General features: G+C 42.4%; 1 protein-coding gene across 4 annotated transcripts in view; it reads left to right on the forward strand.

Moving 5' to 3' along the window:
• The window catches only part of LOC115585035 (immunoglobulin superfamily member 21-like), a 33,599-nt gene that overhangs the window by 225 nt on the left and 14,486 nt on the right, over positions 1-18,888 (forward strand). The window contains exon 2 of one of the 4 annotated variants that reach the window (XM_030423058.1): positions 177-267. The exons of 2 other annotated variants lie outside the window; for them this stretch is intronic. The gene's annotated coding sequence lies outside the window, so the exon portion shown is untranslated. Of the gene's footprint in view, positions 1-171; positions 268-18,888 lie in introns of all 4 variants that reach the window. One more of the 4 variants, XM_030423059.1, reaches the window with a different exon arrangement.

The following is an 18,888-nucleotide window of genomic DNA, read 5'->3' on the forward strand; positions in this document are numbered from 1 at the left end:
TATGTACTGTTTGAATGGGGTGAAGTAGGATGAGCTTTTTTGGAATGTAGTCTATAATGTGCTCACTTGGTTTATAGCTTAAATGCTTGACTGAGAGAAACTCATAACTGTTTTTTTTTATGAATGTGTGTGTGTGTGTGTGTGTGTGTGTGTGTGTGTGTGTATCTGAAGAACAGAATTAAATACAGATATATACAATAGTAGTGCAGAAGATTGTTCACCAGACACACAGAGGTGTTTCCAAGGTGTACAGTGCTATAGTAAAAGGTAAGAATGATTTCCTCAACTGTTCTCTGGTGACAGTGGAGCTTGATCAGCAAATTAAGTCTGCTCAGTTGTTACAACTTGACCCAACGATGGAACTTTGGTAACATGGCGAGAGTCACAATATGGGATGAACCCATGACACTTAGAAAACGCCATTTGTAGGTTGTTACATGTGTTGGTTGTGCATCATGCAGGTAGGTTGACGTCTATTGATTCCTGATAATGGACACCTTGTCACGTATTATCCTGCTAATGCCATGGTGACTTGCCAAAGAAAAAAATTAAGAACATTAATGTATTTTTAATGTGTTTTGCGATCAAAATATGCAAGTTTTTCACAAACAACAACATCGCTATCACAATCCCCATCGCTACATGGAAATGACAACATCAACAACAACCTCTTACCTAGCCACATAGACTCTGAAACCTGTCAGTTACTTTAACATTCACCTGTTCGCTAATGGCACAAACTCAAACAAACTAGGACCTGTTACCTTTTCAGGGTAAGGGATTTTGCCATTTAATGCCAAGGCTTCATCTTGTTTAAACGCTGCCCAAGATGACTTTGATCAGTTAAAAACATGCAAACGAGCCTTTCACTTGAATAAGAATCGGTCATCTTGCTCCAGCACTGGCATGGCACTGTTGAAAAAGGTCTGATGGTTGACAAATAGTAAATATAATTTTACGGTATGTTTAACAACAAAGCTAGCTAGCTACCCAGCAATGCCATTGTCCCAAATTAAATATCAAGGTTGTCACAAACAAATGACTGGCCATGTGTTCTGTTGGCTGCAGCCTGAAGTAATGCTGAATATTGAATGAGATGTGAGAGGGTCATATTCCAATATAATATTTTCCATGAATTATGTTAAATGGACTGAAGCTGTTGTACTGTTATGAATCAGGGAGGAAAGACAGGATGTGGATGTTGGGATGGTGGATGAGCGTGCAGCAGCTCCATCAGATGTCCTGTCACAGACTTGCAATTCATTCACCAGTTGTTTATCCATAATCATGATCCTTATCTCCAATCCTGGCCTAACCATAACCAAGTTTAACTGCCGCACCCATGTCATACTTAACCATAGTTTATTAGCCATAACAATTTCTTCCTGGCCATAACCAAACGGCGATATTGTACACATGAAGAATTTTAAAGCATACATTCAGTAATATTTGTGTGGCTCCAGGTGATGACAATCTAAAGCAAAATAAAACATATGGTGCATCAAAGGGAGTTCAAATGTTAATGCAGCCTGGTGATTTGTACCTAATGCTATTTGGAGATTTTCCGCCTTGGGGTTTAAAAAGCCCATTGTCTGACTCTGACCCATATTGGACAAGGTAATCTGTACTTAAAAATGATTAAATGCTTGTGGTTGTTCAAGTGCATGGATGTCAATCCCAAAGCAGAATTCACTGATTTTCTGTCTATGATCTCGGGAGCCTGTCTAGAGTTTGGATTATGAATCAATCTCCCTGCCCACTGTTAGACACCACAGAGCTGACATACCCTGAAGCCCTTCCACTCAGCCTTATAAAATCAGACTTATATATCTACTGTACTGTATATGTGTGTTACGTATATAGTATATATTCTTACAACTTTGCTGCCATCATTACAGCATGGCCTTGAGAGAGCTCTTGCTTTGAATTTGTTGTTATTGTAGCTGAGGTGTAATTGATTAATCTACATTATGGCATACATTTTGGTCCAGTAAATTTTTCCATAGCCTTTTAAATAAATAATGACACCAAATACTCAAAAAGTACTTGATCTTTTAAAGATATACGAACAATATTTGGGGAAATGCGTTGCTTTCTCTTTAACATGTTTAGACTCTACTGCCTGTATGTAGTTCACATTTGATGTTTTGAGTGAAATGTGTGAACAACTCTGCTAGTTGCTATAAAAACTAGTACAAATACTTGTCCCCATCAGGATCAATTGTAATTCAGTGATTCTGATTATATAGTAAATAGATTTGCACTTCTGTAGCACCTTTCTGGTATAACGACCACTCAAAGTGCTTGCCACTTGCCATATTAATCCATAAATTCATACACTGATGTCAGAGGCTACCAGGACCCCTTGCTCTACCTCCTGAGCCACAGTGATCCAAAGTAAATGGCACCTTGAACGTGAAAGGAAGTTGAGTTCGCTGAGGCACAACTGACACTTTCAGTATGACTAGGACTTCCTCCAGGTCTGTCTACAACCATTTTCTTATGTTTCTGAAAGGTCACTGATGCATGAATAAGGCCAAAGGGGAGGGTTCTGAACTGGAAGAGGCCACAGTGTGATGAAGACAGTTTTTGGCTTGGATGTGTCGGAAACAGCTACCTGCAATTAACCTCAAGCAAAGTCAACTTGGACACGATTAAGTTTAGCAAGAGGAATTTTGTTGCCTACTTTGCCATCTTGATGCCAGCATTACACAATATAGTTGTGAAGATACAGCTGAGCTATTTCGACCTTGCCTGCAAACTCACTATCAGTTTAAGGTCTGTAGTAGTGAATCTACTTGTACCCTGACTTGGAAGAGACAAAAACTCAGAGTTCTTATAAACACCTGGTGAGTCAGGTTGAGGTGCCATGAATAAGTGGTTTCCAGAAGTTCAAAGATCAGGTATGTTATATGACTCAGATCAACAACTACGATCTTGTAACAATTACAGTACATCAAATTGTAATGGGAAATGCAACACAAATTAAAACAGCTTTCTCTTTTAAATCTATCTCTTAAAAAAAATGTGTTCTGTTTTTTCTATTTTTAATCTTAAAGACATGGCGGCATGATTCATGTAAATCACTAGCCTCAGGGGTGGACAGGAGTGTGTCAGTCTGATGGTGTTCACAGTCTGACAGCTAAACAGATCCTTCACTCATCAAACAAAAGAGAAATGTCCCCCTTCAACCCACAAAGCAGCGTTACAGGACCAAACAACAGTAATGTGATAGCAGGTCGTGTCCTCAGCATCTTATATGAGGAGAAAAAATACTGCCTCATAATTAATGTTGACCAACATTTCTATTCATGTAAGAGCGACAAAGTGCTTCAGGAGGCTGTTGTGACTGATTAAGGGTAGGATTGTTACCCAACACACAGGGGTTTATATCCTGTTGGGAGCATATTGGTTTAGGCAAAAGAAAATGACTTGGTTAGGTTTAGGATTACAAGGTTCAGGTTAAAATATATTGAACCCTTTCAAAATGTTGACGACTGTGGAGCTGCAATAATTATAATGTTCCAGGAACAGCTCCAACACAGCAATATCAGCCACTGTCTGTCCTTTATTTGCAGTTTACAGCAGTTCAACAGGTCCCCTGATGGTAAAGTTGTGTCTTTTTTTTTAGCGCTGCAAAGCTTCTGCACGTGTCAAATTTTGGTTTCATGTGAGACACTCCTAAAACATTTTTTTTTGTTAGATTTTGTTAAATTATTAGATAACGGAACCAATCGTGTAATGATAAGATCTTTTGTTATACTTTCTTTGCATCCATGTACACGTGTTTGTTAAAATCACCATTATAGTCCTTGTTATCATTAACTTGACTTTACTGTTAAGCATTTTGTATGGAGCCATTAGTTGAGATATTTAAATGGATTATATCCTCAGGTGGTTTAGAATTAAACCAGTTTACTACAAGACATGGCCTTTATCATTTGCAGCATTAATCCTTTTGAGACTGGGCTGCATTTCCACAAATCAACTTCAGGTTAAAATGATCTATGGTGTTACAATGGGACAACCTTGAGATGCTTTTAAGAACTGTGGCTTTGGTCTGTAACCCCAGTTCGTGTTAGGGCCTTTTTTGTTTTGATGGCAAATTATATTTTGAGCATTTTTCTTTTATTTCATGTGAACAATCTGACAATGATCAGCTGTGATAGAGGAAGCAGCAGGACTTTAAGAAATGTTTGTAGGTAAGAGAGCCAGCACAAGTCTGACCTCACGTTAGGTTAAGAGATGTTTGCTATTTTTGTTTAACCCCTTAAGGAACATCGTTCCAACATAGGAACACCCTTCACTAAACGAACACCCTTCGTAAAAACGAATGTTTTTTTTGCTAAGCATCAGATCTTAACAGTATATACTCACTGTTGGAAAGCTGAGACTGTCGTGATTATTTTAAGCTCAAAAAAGTTATTTCCAGACCATGTACTAGCCTTCTAAACTCACCATGACACAACATTAGAAAGAGCCCTCTACCGCAAGAAGCAAGAATGCCTACATACCTTCGGAGTGTTCCCTTTTTCCACAGCTGTTATGCCACAAACCCTGCAGGGTCTTAGCTTTCATTTGAGACCAAGATGATGTTTCTAGGTAAAGGGGTTCTCAAGTTATAAGCCTTTGAATCTCAGTAGGCGCTCTTGGAAAAAAAGGACCCAAGCAAAACGCACAGACATGCCTTTAGAAAAACAATTGTGAAAAATCATTTTTTTAGTCTTATGACTTCAGATTTTGAGTGTAGCAAGCTGAGACCTGTGGCTATGGCCCAATTGTGTCTGCTGTGTCCATAGACATACCTGAACCCTTATATCTTAGTCAGTTTATTGACATTTGAATTGGACGGAAACCAAAACCTGTGTTCCAATCTCTGTAACTCTGTGTCAGTATGTCATAGAATCCCTGAGTCTCACACTATGTGGGAGCTGTCATGTTTTTAATTTTGGTATGTCGTTTTGGAAAAAGAACTTTAAAATGGGGGCGTTCATTAAGAGGTTAAAGTGAGAGTAAAAAAATAAAGGCTGTGTCTGCGCTAACACCCTGGAAAATGTGGGAAATTTAAACAAATCTAATTTCGAATCAACCAAATCAAATGTATTAGTCAGCTGCTGAATGACAGACAAACCTGTACTGACATATGATTATACAGTCAGCTGGAAATGCTGATAGTCACAGAGGAGTGCTGAAGGGGTGTCCTGAGGGTCACTCTGCCTTCTATATTAGGAGACATTCACAAAGAGGAGAGGAACTTGGCTGGACAAACCAGCTTTATCTCCTCCAGCGAGGACAACACCAGACACAGAATTCCAAACACTTGAGTTCAGAGCCCTCGATAATGGCTAAGCTGTTGAATTGCCCTTTCTATGTTTGTCACATTAAAGTAGGGCAGAGCAGCAACAGTCCACAGCCAAACAGAAGCTGAACAGGGATAGTGATATCACTGCGCTATATCTCATTTCTTTAACCTTAATCTCATTCCAAAATATGCTTTCCCTCAGTTAAATGATTGGTTTTGTTGTTTACAGAGGACACTATGAATGAGTTATCATGTGAAAGTGCTGTGTTTTTTTAATCATTTCAGTGTCTTTCTGATACATGTTAATCTCTCTGCCACATTGTTTGTGTCTGTGTGGGGAGACTGGAGCTTGGTGAATGGCTGGCTCTTTGGATGAAAAGCTGGAGGGAGGATTAAGAGGAAAAACATGGGAAAAATAATCTGTAAGCAGGCTGACGTCATGCAGTACAGGCCAGTGTTGTTGAGGTGAGGCACACTGTGATGACAGAGGGCATGAGAGTCCCTTCCAGCACTGCCAGGCTGCTGCTATGCAAGGTGCCTTTGGACGCAGTCCATGTGTCAGAGGGCAGCTGCTCAGCTCCTGGACATGAGGTCCCCACACATACATACACAGCATTGAGACTACACCAGGCTGAGGCTTTGTTTCTGTACTTTACAAATGACAGCACATGTGAAAAATTGTAGATAGAAGTACAATATTTCACCTGTGAAATGTTGAAAAAAAAAAAAATGTAGGTGTTTTTTTTGCCTTTTATTGATGGTACAGCTGAAGATATGACAGGAAACCGGGAGAGGGAGAGAGAGAGACACACAGCAAAGGGACCCGGGTCCCCTGCAGAGCCTCGGCACATGGGACGTGCGCTCTACCAACTGAGCTAAACGGCACCCCGAAATGTTCAAAGTTAGCATGAAATTGTGTCAATTCTTAATATGTTCAATTCCTAAACTGTTCCACTTGAAAACAACAATTTTTTGGTAAAAATGCATGCTTAGGCATTTTTACCATTAGAGATTCAAACTTTGCACAAACTTAACCTGAACCAGAGACAATTACAGCTGGCTGTAACATGTTGTCAGCTAAACCTCTGTCCAAATGGGCTGACAGGCCTTATGCCAACACAGCCAAACAACAAGAAAGTGCAAATCAACAACACAATAGCGCACCAGCTAATATTACTGACTATTCAACAGCAACAAGTCAAGCTGGGCTTCTGTCTGCAGCCTTTTATTTACTGAAACTTTTGCCAAAAAACAATCTGAAGACCTTTACACACTAGAGGTATTAGGAAAAAGTGACTTGAATATGGCAAAAACTTGCCTGCGAATATGTCGCTTCAAAAGTATTCACACTGTCAGCAACATGATTTTGCAACATGGGTATCTTATCAGATTAAAATTAAACAGAAAAGCAGGGCAGGGAATGGTAGAGAAACAGTGCCAGCTCGGGGGATCCTTGGGGTTGCATTGCAGTGCTGACAGGTAGAGAGCGGTCACATTCACCATCATCGTCATCTGACTGTCCCAAGACTCCAGTCTGCTCCGTAATGATGTATTAATACGTTAAAACACCAAAGTTACAAACAAACTAAACAGATGAGGCAGACAGATTAGAACCCATGTTTGGTAAAATAACTGTCTTCATCAAAGTAGTCTGGTGAATTTAAAGACAGCACCAATGGATTGTCTCAGTTTAAGTTCCCTGTCAGTAAATCCAACTTACACAGCGGTCTGTCTGTGCAGTGAGCAATCAGGTTACTCATCCCAAGTCACGTTTGTCATATTGTCTTCATAAGTTGTATCATTCAACATATAAAACAGGCTGATGACAGACAAACATTCAACACATCCACCATTCTCATGAGCTGAGACAAGATGTCTATTTCCTACAACATGGTTGGTTGATGCCTTCATTCATGGAGCGAAAGCTCACAAAAATGTACCTTGTTCCCAATAATTTTCCTATCAGTCCTCATCACAGTTTGAAAAAACATTGACTTGCAAATGATTTGCACGCACACACACACACACACACACACACACACACAAAAGAAAGCGCTCTAAGTGTGTAAAGTCTAGATTTACTCATATAAGTTTGGCCATCAGTGTCCTCTTTGGTCTCTTCACCTCTTTCGCCTCTATTGCTTACATAAAACTTTGTATATCACAGAGTTGAAATAGAGCAGTCGGTGGACATCAAAGGGAAAACCAGAAACTGTTTCTCCATAAAATGTGATCTAGTTTCAGCAAATTCACTGAAAGTTGATACTGTGTTTGATGTACTGCTTTAAGCATTATGCACGGTGATTCTACCCGCTCAGCAAAGTTACATAGTACAGGAACAAGCCAGAGGGGATCAGAGTGGCTGAGAAAGGGACACCGTCCACCCTATTAAAAGACCCTGTGACATTAACATGATTTTGAAGCTGTTATTTGAAGGTAAAATAGTTCCACACTGTTGCTTTAACTGATGTTTTCACAATGTGAAATACAGTATACAGTGTTTGCCATGCAAGAGATTGTCATACAGTCATGCAGCTAAAGGCCTGCAATTTGAATTAACCTTTTGAACCCCTCTGGTCACAGCACAGCAACATATACAGTAGTGCTTGAAAGTTTGTGGACCCTTTAGACCTTTCTACATTTCTGCATAAATATGACATAATTCACACAAGTCTTCAAAGTAGATAGAGAGAACCCCATTAAACAAACAAGACAAATATGTTATACTTGCTATTTTTTTATTGAGAAAAATTATGACCAAAGGGAATTTATTTGGTGTGGAGACCTCAGAAAAGAGTTGTTGATGCTCATCAGGCCAAAAAAGGTTACAAAACCATATCTAAATAGTTTGTATTCACCAATCCACAGTCAGACAGATTGTGTACAAATGGAGGAAATAGAAGACCATTGTTACCCTCCCCAGGAGTGGTCGACCAACAAAGGTCACTCCATGATCAAGACGTATAACCATCCGCGAGGTCACAAAGGACCTTAATCCTGAATTCTGAAGGAAAATGTCAGGACATCTGTCCATGAACTGAAGCTCAAGAGAATGTGGGTCATGCAGCAAGACAACGACCCCAAGCACACAAGTCATCTACCAAAGAATGGTTAAAGAAGAATAAAGTTAATGTTTTGGAATGGCCAAGTCAAAGTCCTGACCTCAATCCAACCGAAATGTTCTGAAGGGACCTGAAGCGAGCAGTTCATGTGAGGAAACCCACCAACGTCCCAGAGCTGAAGCTTTTCTGTACAGAGGAATGGAACAAAATTCCTCCAAGCCGATGTGCAGATACTGAAAGCAAAGGTTCACATACGTTTGCCACTCACAGATATGTAATATTGGATCATTTACCGCAATTCATAAATAACCAAGTACAATATTTTTTGTCTCATTTGTTTAATTGGGTTCTCTTGATCTACTTTTAGTACTTGCGTGAAAAAAATAAATGTTGTTTCAGGTAACATTTATGCAGATATATAGAAAATTTTAAGCCTAAGGGCTTTAGACACTTTCAAGCACCACTGTAGATCTCAGTGTGGTGTAACTACTGTTGCTTCTGGGGATTAGTGTGTGTAAGCAATGAGCTGTGTGAGCTGTTTGTGTGTTCATTAAACCAGCAGGGGTCAGCTTTTAGTTTGTGGCACACTTGCAGCACAGCTGGCCTTCTTAATGGATGGAATGATTAGCATGCTTTGCCGTTTTAGCAGCGCTGACTGATGCTGAGCTGCTATCAAACACAGAAATTCAGAATGCCATGAAGACATGCAGCAGTAGCCGCAGCAGCTGAATATTCCCTACTAAATTTAATCCCGTGCCGTCCGAGGGATAGGGTGAATATTTAATATTCAAGTGTCAGGAAGAAATCTGGAGCGCTGCACCAAATACTGCTGCTGTGAACACAGTGAACTACATCTGTGATTCTTTAAAGTTCAGATCATTTCATCATAGCACATGGTTAATGATAACATCATACAACATTATTTGAAAGTTAACCTAGAAAATCGCTTTTTGTGTAAAAGCCTTATTCATGGTTTTCAAAGTGATCTCATTCCACACTGTCTGACAGAATTATATTAACAAGAATTTAAAATAATAAAAAACAGGTAACAGATATTACCAGTCAAGAATATTTGTCTGTCTCATAGCAGTCTTTGAGCAGGCAGTGTGGTTCTGTTACTCAGTGCGTTCTGTACCTTTTACATTTCTCTTTGCTTCTGACCTTCCTCCCTTTCATCTGTATTATGCTTTACCCTTGCTTTAAGGAATGTCTGTGTGTTACATATTCAGCATGAATGTTAATCACCTCTGGTTTGGTCCAAATAAATCCTCAGTTCACAGAGTAACATGTGAAAATGCTCCGGCTCCAACTGCTGATGTCCGACTCTGTCTCTCTCCTGTCTCCGCCTGCTGTGTCTTCTCTTCCACAGAGCCACGGTAGTTACAGTTGAGCACTGTTGCCCCCTGTTGATCTAAAGCCCTGGTTTAGTGTTACAACCCGGCTCGGCAAAAACAACAAAAAGATAGACCACACAAAGGCAAACATTTAGAATAAGCATTATGCACGGTAAATCAAATTGAACCAAAGTAGACCAGATCTAAATGAATGCAAATGCCACCAAACTAAAACTCAGCTGGTTGGGAGACAGAGAGAAAAAGAGGGAGCTCTCCAGCTCTCTTATATAAGTTGCAGCTATCAGAGGAAGTTACTTAAGGTGTGGATCATTCTCCTGCCATGCTGCCTCCAAACAGGAACAGGTTGAAACTACTGACTGAATAAAATGGCAGACAGAGCCATTGTAGTTTCATTCTGGCTCTTCAGAAATCTCACAGTGGCTCTGTCCACTATTTTTCCACTATTAACTGTCCTTTTTTGGAGACAGAGCCCCCGTGACATCACCCACAGGTTTCTGAAGAGCCAGAAAGTGGGTGGTACTGGCCATCGCCATCTGGGCACTTCCAGTTAATCACAAGTGGGCAAAGAGGTGGAGCATGTGTAACAGGCCCCAGGTGTGTGGCCAGTGTGCAGATTATGATATTGTCCTGTAAAGGACAGAGAAAGGATGAGACAGACAACGGGTGATGTGTTTCCTTTTCTCGCTTCTGTCATACTTTAATTTTTAACAAATATGCACTTCACACATAGTCTCCTTTTTCACACACTTTCCATAAACCTAATACTGGGTCACAACTCAACTTAACAAAGTCTCTCTTTGCAATAAACACATTCCTTCCAGTCCATGTTACTATTGCTTTTCATATATAATGAAATTGAACACATAGTTCCTCCAAATGTCCTTTGGTGTAAAGCTTTTAGCTCAAAAAATTGTATTCTCATACATACATCAATGTCCCGTCAGACTAACTGGCAGCTTGCTTACACTGCTAACAAAATATAATGGCAAACACCATGTGAAAAAGACAGAGCCAGGAAATGGTTTTCACATCAACTTTTCAGGTACAGAAACATGAAATAAACACAAGAAATGTTCCTTTAGAAAACATTTAGCATAATACAACATTTCAAATGTACAGGAAGCCTAACCACATGCAGCACATATAGCATTTAAGCTAGCGTTGTTTACCGCTCCTTTTACTGCTCTCAGAGTGACAAAACCAAAATGTCCGGGTGACCAAAGCACACAGTAACACACGCATTAATCATCTAAATCAACATTTTAGCGGTCATAAGTGTGTTTTGGCAAGTTACTGACCTGTAAAGGACAGAGAAAGGATGAGACAGACAACGGGTGATGTGTTTCCTTTTCTCGCTTCTGTCATACTGAAGACGAGATCGGACTGCCCACAGCACCAAGTCTGTCCCATTGAGGAGGCGATGCCCCCTTGTGGCATAATAAGGGTACTGTTACCAACATAAATATTCATCAAATTACCTTAATAAGGCTCATTTCCAAAAAAAATAGTCATATAAAAATCATACACAAATTACCTAATGTGACCACACATTACTGGGTGTCACACACTCCCCTGCAAAATAGAAATGGCTCCTGACATTTAAACTATAAAACATCTCCATCCGAAAGGTCAACACAAAACAACATATTTACAAATACTCAATGCAATAAAGGTGTGGTGTACATGTAGGGGGTGCATGGGTATGAGGCATAAGGTGCAAAACTTGTGGGTGGCGGAGTGAGATAAGGTGTTGTCCATGCAGGTATGTAAGGTGAAGTCAGCGCGGTCACTGCAGCTACAGTGGTGTGAGGTTGCATTGAGGGTTCACCTAGAGTCTCATATGTGAACAGCTGCCTAGGTCGTCTTTCTCTAGATGACCTCCTGACCAGATCGGTTGTGTCTGCTGCTGGGATGGACAAAACTCTCTCCTCCCTAGGGTCTAAAAGCCCATCATCCTCACTAAACATCTCAGGTGGTACTGAATCAACGAGCGGCTGTGTCAAACACTGGCCGTCTTCCTCACCTTCATTGTCATTAACTGGTCCACCATCATGTCTCTGTTCCCTAACAAATACTGGGACATGCCTGTCTGTTTCCACTGGGGCATAATCTGTTTGGGGAACAACAGGTAGGTCATGGTGACTGCTCTGTTGATCTTGTCCTCTTTCTTTCACAGGGACCCTTAACCAATATCCTGTAGTGCTCTCGTCTGAATCAGACCCACTTGTGTCACTTTTGTGTCGTCTTACATTTTTATTACATGATCGGTAATGAATGTGGTTGGGCTGTCTTGGTTTAGTTTGTCTCTTTGAAACATGTTCTGTTGTATGTGACGGAGTCTCTATGGGGAGGTCATTTACCAGTAAAAGCAAGTTGCGGTGGAGAACCCTGGTCTTACACTTGTCTCCTGCTTCAGGATGGACCACGTACACAGGACTACCTGCCACCTGCTCTTTGACTACATAGATGTTTCTTTCCCAGTATGACCTAAGCTTTCCTGGGCCACCTCGCTCAGAGAGATTCCTAACTAGAACTCTGTCCCCGGGGTGCAACATGACACCCTTCAATTTTTTGTCATAATACGACTTGTTTCGAATGCTTGACAGATTACTGTTCTCACTAGCGATCCGGTACGCTTCACTCATCTTTCCAGCCCATTTTTCTGCATAGTTTTTGTGTGACACTTGACTCTTATCACCCATCAGACCAAACAATAGGTCTATTGGGAGACGGGGGTGGTGCCCGTACAGCAAAAAGTAGGGGGAATAACCGGTCGACTCATGTCGCGTACAGTTGTAAGCGTGCACTGTGTGTTGAAGATGGTCTTTCCACCGCTCTTTCTCCTTGTCAGTGAGCGTCCGCAGCATCTGCAAGAGAGTCCTGTTGAACCTCTCAGCTGGGTTTCCCTGAGGGTGATAGGGCGTTGTCCGTGAGTGTCCGATACCTGATTTTTCCCGCAGGGTCCTGAAGAGTTCGTTTTCGAATTCACGACCCTGGTCGTGATGTAATCTGCCTGTGTAGCCAAAGCGTGGGATGAAATCCTCAAAGATGCGATCAGCTGCCGTTCGTCCAGATTTGTTCTTAGTCGGGTACACTTGAGCAAATCTTGTAAAATGATCTACTACCACCAGGATATATTCATATCCCCCGCGACTAGGTTCGAGATGCAGGTAGTCTATACAAACAAGGTCAAATGGCGAGTTTGAGGTGATCGACCCCATCGGGGCACGGACATGTCCAACAGGTTTCTTTTGTTTAACACAAGGACATTTCCTAGTGACATATTCCTCCACTTCCCTTTTCATATACGGCCAGTAAAACCGCTCTCTTGCCAGACACAGGACTCGCTCAGTACCTACGTGCCCCATGTCATCATGGAGGCACTTTAATGCTATGGGCCTGTATTTGTTGGGCAGGACTAGTTGTTGTCTGTCACTAGATTGTCTGTACAAAAGTCCATCGCTTATAAACAGTCTACTCCATTCATGGAGAAGTTTCTTTGCTGTTCTGTTTACTGTTCGTCGGGTGTCACTGGTCAGTACTGCATTTGTCTCTTTTAGTCTTATGATTTCCCCCACTGCTTCATCTTCTCTTTGGGCTTTGGCTAATTCGTCCCTACTGATTGTTGAAAGGGGTGCAGGGGGGTCTTGGTCGGCATTAGTTGCGAGAGTAAGTGCAGCTACCCAAGCCACCTCCCGTTCCTGAGCTGCTCTGGTCCCATTCCAGGTGGCCTGAACAACATCCTGTGATAACCCCTCAGTACACTCTCCTACATACTCATCAATGTTGAGGGGCATGCGAGATAATGTGTCAGCATCTACATTTGTCTTGCCAGGTCTGTACTTTATATCAAACCTGAAGTCGGATAGCTCTCCAACCCAACGGTGCCCAACAGCGTTGAGTTTTGCAGTACTCATCACATAAGTCAATGGGTTATTGTCGGTATAAATAGTGAAGTGTGGGGCGTAGTATAGGTAATCCCTAAACTTCTCGCACACAGCCCATTTAAGTGCTAGAAACTCCAATTTTCCACTGTGCAGATGGTAATTCTTTTCAGCTGGCGTCAGTGTCCTAGAACCGTAGCCTATGACTCTCAGTTTACCATTTTGGTGCTGATAGAGGACAGCGCCAAGACCCCGTTCAGAGGCGTCTGTGTGCAGTTGGAATGGCAGACTGAAGTCTGGGTAGGCAAGAACTGGAGGATTGGTGAGCCTGTTGGTAAGGTGCTCCAGTGCCTTCTGGTGCTCACTAGTCCACTCCACAGCGGTCTTGGAGGAGAGCTGGGGGCCCTTGGTCTTTGCTTGGTTGGGTTGCACAGTTGACACACCAGGTTTGACTTTGAGGAGTTCATACATTGGTTGTGCAATGCGTGAGAAATCCCCAACGTAGCTCCGATAGTAGCTTAAGAACCCCAAAAGACGTCTTACATCACCAACTGTTCGGGGGGTTTTAGCTGTAAGAGACTGCACAGCTTCAAGATCCTTTGGGTCAATGTGCACGCCTTCTGCTGAGACCAGGCGACCCACATATCTGACCTGCCTGCGAAACAGTTCACATTTTTCGGGTCTCAACTTCACGCCATGTTTTTGAAGTGCTCTCAAGACTTTTCGAACTCCCTCAACATGTTCCTCAAAGGTTTTGGCATAGCAAAGGATGTCATCCAAATAGGGAATACAACATTCATCCCTGAGCGAGGTAAGCATCTCTTCCATACTCCTTTGGAAAGCCGCAGGGGCGTTGGAAAGGCCAAAGGGTATTCTAACCCACTCATATAACCCCCAAGGAGTTACAAATGCTGTGAGATGTCTTGAGCCTTCTGCTATGAACCCTTGATGGTACGCCTTGCCCTGATCGAGGATGCTGAACCATGAATGCCCGCCAAGTGTGTCAGTCAGATCTTGGATCCGAGGGAGTGGATGCCTGTCAGGGATGGTTTTCTGGTTCAACAACCGGTAATCAACACAAAGGCGCAGTGAACCATCCTTTTTGCGGACGCACACGACGGGGGCTGCATAAGGAGACCTCGACTTAACAATCCACCCTTTTGCTAATAGATCTTGGATGTACTCTTTCACTTCAGCCACCAGTGGCTTTGGCACAGAAGAGTAAGCTTTCTGTACTGGGATTGCGTCTTTGGTGTTAATCGACATTTGTAAGCTTGGAATACAGCCAATATCATCAACATCTTTTGAGAAAGCGGATGACTCCTCATATAGCATTCTACTTGCCATTTCTTTCTGGTCTTTATTAAGATGACTCAAATCAACTGGTGGTTGCCACCTTACTGGAGTGCAGGTTGACTCGGCTGATGACACCCTGATACTCTGAACCTTAGTCTCTGTTTCAGCAGGTGAGTCAGTTTCAACTATTTTTTTTATTGACTGAATGATGCCAATGGGGGATTTTCTGGGCAAAGTGATGTCATGTTTAGTGTGGTTCCCTAGAGGCACAGCTACATAGGGTTGTCTCTCGTTCTGAATTACCAACAATCCCTCACCTAAATCCAACTGCTGCAGTTGCACACAGTTTTCCTCTGGCTCAAACAACACCAATGAGTCAGATGGATCTAGCTGTGGTGGGACTCTACATTTCACCCAGGTTACACCACCAGCAGAGATTACTCTATCTTTCTGTCCTATTCTCAGGCGCCCCTGAGGTGCAACAGTTTTTTTGGTCTGGACAAAATGTACAATAGTCTGGGCTGTCTCTTCAGGGATGGACATGGCTCCCCCAAGCAGCTGAGTGAGAGTGGGGATCAATCTCTCGGGCTTTTCCTGGATCACTACTTCCACTACATTAAAACCTATCAGTGGCATATCCTGAGGTAAGGGACTCACAAGAAATGGCACATTAATCGACAGATTGGGATCCTCATTTCCCGGTAAGTTCACTGTGATGATAACCCACCCCTCAAATGGAATGAGCTCTCCATTCACTGCATACACGTCCAGTTGGGATTTATCCTCCAGAAGCTCTATGAGCTCTGATAGAGGCCGAATGTCAAGATCAGGTAGGTACTTGTCTTTCCAAGACCTATATATTATACTTACTTGAGCCCCGGTGTCTACTAGAGCAGTAACTGCCAGGCCATTAAGGATACACCTAGTTAAAGCTTTCCTGCCTATCAGTTTGGCTATCTGCTCCTGGCTGGAAGGTAGGTGTTCTTGTAAAGGTGCACCAGGTGTTTTCTTACGACAACACCCTTGGTTTATTTTAACTGCTTCAGTTGCTGTATTTTGTTCATTATTCCCACTGGTGGGCTGACTGTCACTAAAGGCACCTTTTGCCTCTACAAGGTGGGACTCTGTAAGAGCTCCGGTTACTGTTTGTCCCTCTGCAGCAACCGGCTTGCGTTTCCCTGGCGCTGAGGGCGTTTTAGGCAACCTATGGCTCTGTGGCCTTCTCCGCCGCAAATAAAACAGTGTCTACAATCCTGCAAGCCCTTTTCCAGACACTTTGGGCAACCATAGGGCCTCTCTTTCCTGTCCATTTGTGGTTTGGCAGACGAGTAGTTACACACTTGGTTCTTTTGCACGGCCTCTGCAAGTGAGTCCACAAGCTTAGTGAGCATCTCCACTTTGTCAGAGAGCTGTTGCACAATGTCTGTTTTGTTCTTTTGCTCAACAGTTTCTTTTTTTGCATTTGGCTGCTTTATATGTTCTGCCTCGACCTGTGCACTATGTGCAGAGGTTTGTTTTGGGCGTAGAGCTGAGCCTAACCTCCGCTGGCGCTCACTCTCATCACTCGTTATTTTCATGACCTGTTTAAGGATCGTTTCATCGGCAACCGTATGATCTGAGAGTAAGGGCTTCAGCTCCCTACGAATGTCGTTGTGTTTGTGCCCTATTCCTTGATACACTGTGTGCAGGAATACACCTTGGACTGTGTCTGGGTTATACTTCATCTCTGCTTCGGATTGTTTTGATAAGAACAGGATTCTTTGCTTGAGCCCGATAACGCGATAAAGAAACTGCTGAGCGGTTTCATGCTCTTTCTGCTTGGCACAAATTAGCTCTTGAAATAGTTCTGTGCTATTTCTCTCACCTAAATGTGACTGCAAAAATCTTTTGAGCTCAGCTACCGTCATATCTTCCTTGTTGACAAGCATATCTTTGAAATCTCCTGGCTTTATTATTCTTAGTACACCTCTTACGATCTCAGTATCTGTGAAGTTGTCTTTTACTCCCTCCTCAATCTGCCTACATACGCTGTTATAGCTTATGTCAGACGAGTGGTCCCCAATTTGGCCTCCCTGAACTTTGAATTCACGTCTTTGTATGAAGGAGAGATCTTTGAGGGACACTACCTGCTCTGAAGCGTGGTGTGAGGTACCATCTGACCGTGTACTGCTATGAGAGGGAGCAATGTTTGGTGAGGTAGGCTGTGCAGGTGTCGGTTGTGCTGTGGTCTGTAATGTTATGTTTGCATATTGGAGTAGTTTTTTACTCAAATCTTCATAATTCAAAAGCATTTGCTGGACATTATCCGGCACAACATTAGCATTACTCAGCGTGTTAGCCTCAGCGGCTGTAGTAGCAGCAGGTTCACTTACTGTAGTGGTTGCTAATGGACTGACTGTGGCTGCCTGGGCTAACTCAGCGGAAGGAGAAGTGACAGGGTTAGACACTGGCTCTGCACTTACACTTGTGTCAACAGGTAGTATGACATCACTATTTGACTGTACAAGTCCATCAATCACATCTTTCAGGGCCAGTAGTTCACCCATCCCCATGTCCTCTGACTCTATTAGGTTCTTGCTGTACATGAAGGCATTGATATGTTCAAAGCACCCCTCTGCATCTTCACTGGATAGCTCTGACGTGTCCCTGCTTGGAAGTGGACCAATTTGATCAACAATCTGGAAAAGTTTACCAGGCGACAGGGAGAGCAGGCTCTGTTTGATGCTCCACACCAGGTTCTTCCTCTCTTTGTTGGCCATGGCAATGTCTCCTCCAGTCCCTTACAGATGGTCACTCAGCTCCCGTCTCAGATGCTCCTCAGCTCTCTGCAGCCAGCAGCTCCCAGGAATGCAGCAACAGCTCCCCTTCAGGTACCAGCACCAGGCATGCGACCACTAGCTCTGTCTCTTGGTTGTAGGTAAGTGGAATTAAGGATCAACTCCTGGACAGCATCAGGAGCCGATCCCGGACGAGCCCCCAAGAATCTGTAACAGGCCCCAGGTGTGTGGCCAGTGTGCAGATTATGATATTGTCCTGTAAAGGACAGAGAAAGGATGAGACAGACAACGGGTGATGTGTTTCCTTTTCTCGCTTCTGTCATACTTTAATTTTTAACAAATATGCACTTCACACATAGTCTCCTTTTTCACACACTTTCCATAAACCTAATACTGGGTCACAACTCAACTTAACAAAGTCTCTCTTTGCAATAAACACATTCCTTCCAGTCCATGTTACTATTGCTTTTCATATATAATGAAATTGAACACATAGTTCCTCCAAATGTCCTTTGGTGTAAAGCTTTTAGCTCAAAAAATTGTATTCTCATACATACATCAATGTCCCGTCAGACTAACTGGCAGCTTGCTTACACTGCTAACAAAATATAATGGCAAACACCATGTGAAAAAGACAGAGCCAGGAAATGGTTTTCACATCAACTTTTCAGGTACAGAAACATGAAATAAACACAAGAAATGTTCCTTTAGAAAACATTTAGCATAATACAACATTTCAAATGTACAGGAAGCCTAACCACATGCAGCACATATAGCATTTAAGCTAGCGTTGTTTACCGCTCCTTTTACTGCTCTCAGAGTGACAAAACCAAAATGTCCGGGTGACCAAAGCACACAGTAACACACGCATTAATCATCTAAATCAACATTTTAGCGGTCATAAGTGTGTTTTGGCAAGTTACTGACCTGTAAAGGACAGAGAAAGGATGAGACAGACAACGGGTGATGTGTTTCCTTTTCTCGCTTCTGTCATACTGAAGACGAGATCGGACTGCCCACAGCACCAAGTCTGTCCCATTGAGGAGGCGATGCCCCCTTGTGGCATAATAAGGGTACTGTTACCAACATAAATATTCATCAAATTACCTTAATAAGGCTCATTTCCAAAAAAAATAGTCATATAAAAATCATACACAAATTACCTAATGTGACCACACATTACTGGGTGTCACACATGCGTGAGGATGAAGC

Source organism: Sparus aurata, chromosome 7, assembly GCF_900880675.1.
Source record: "Sparus aurata chromosome 7, fSpaAur1.1, whole genome shotgun sequence".
Lineage (NCBI taxonomy): Eukaryota > Metazoa > Chordata > Actinopteri > Spariformes > Sparidae > Sparus > Sparus aurata.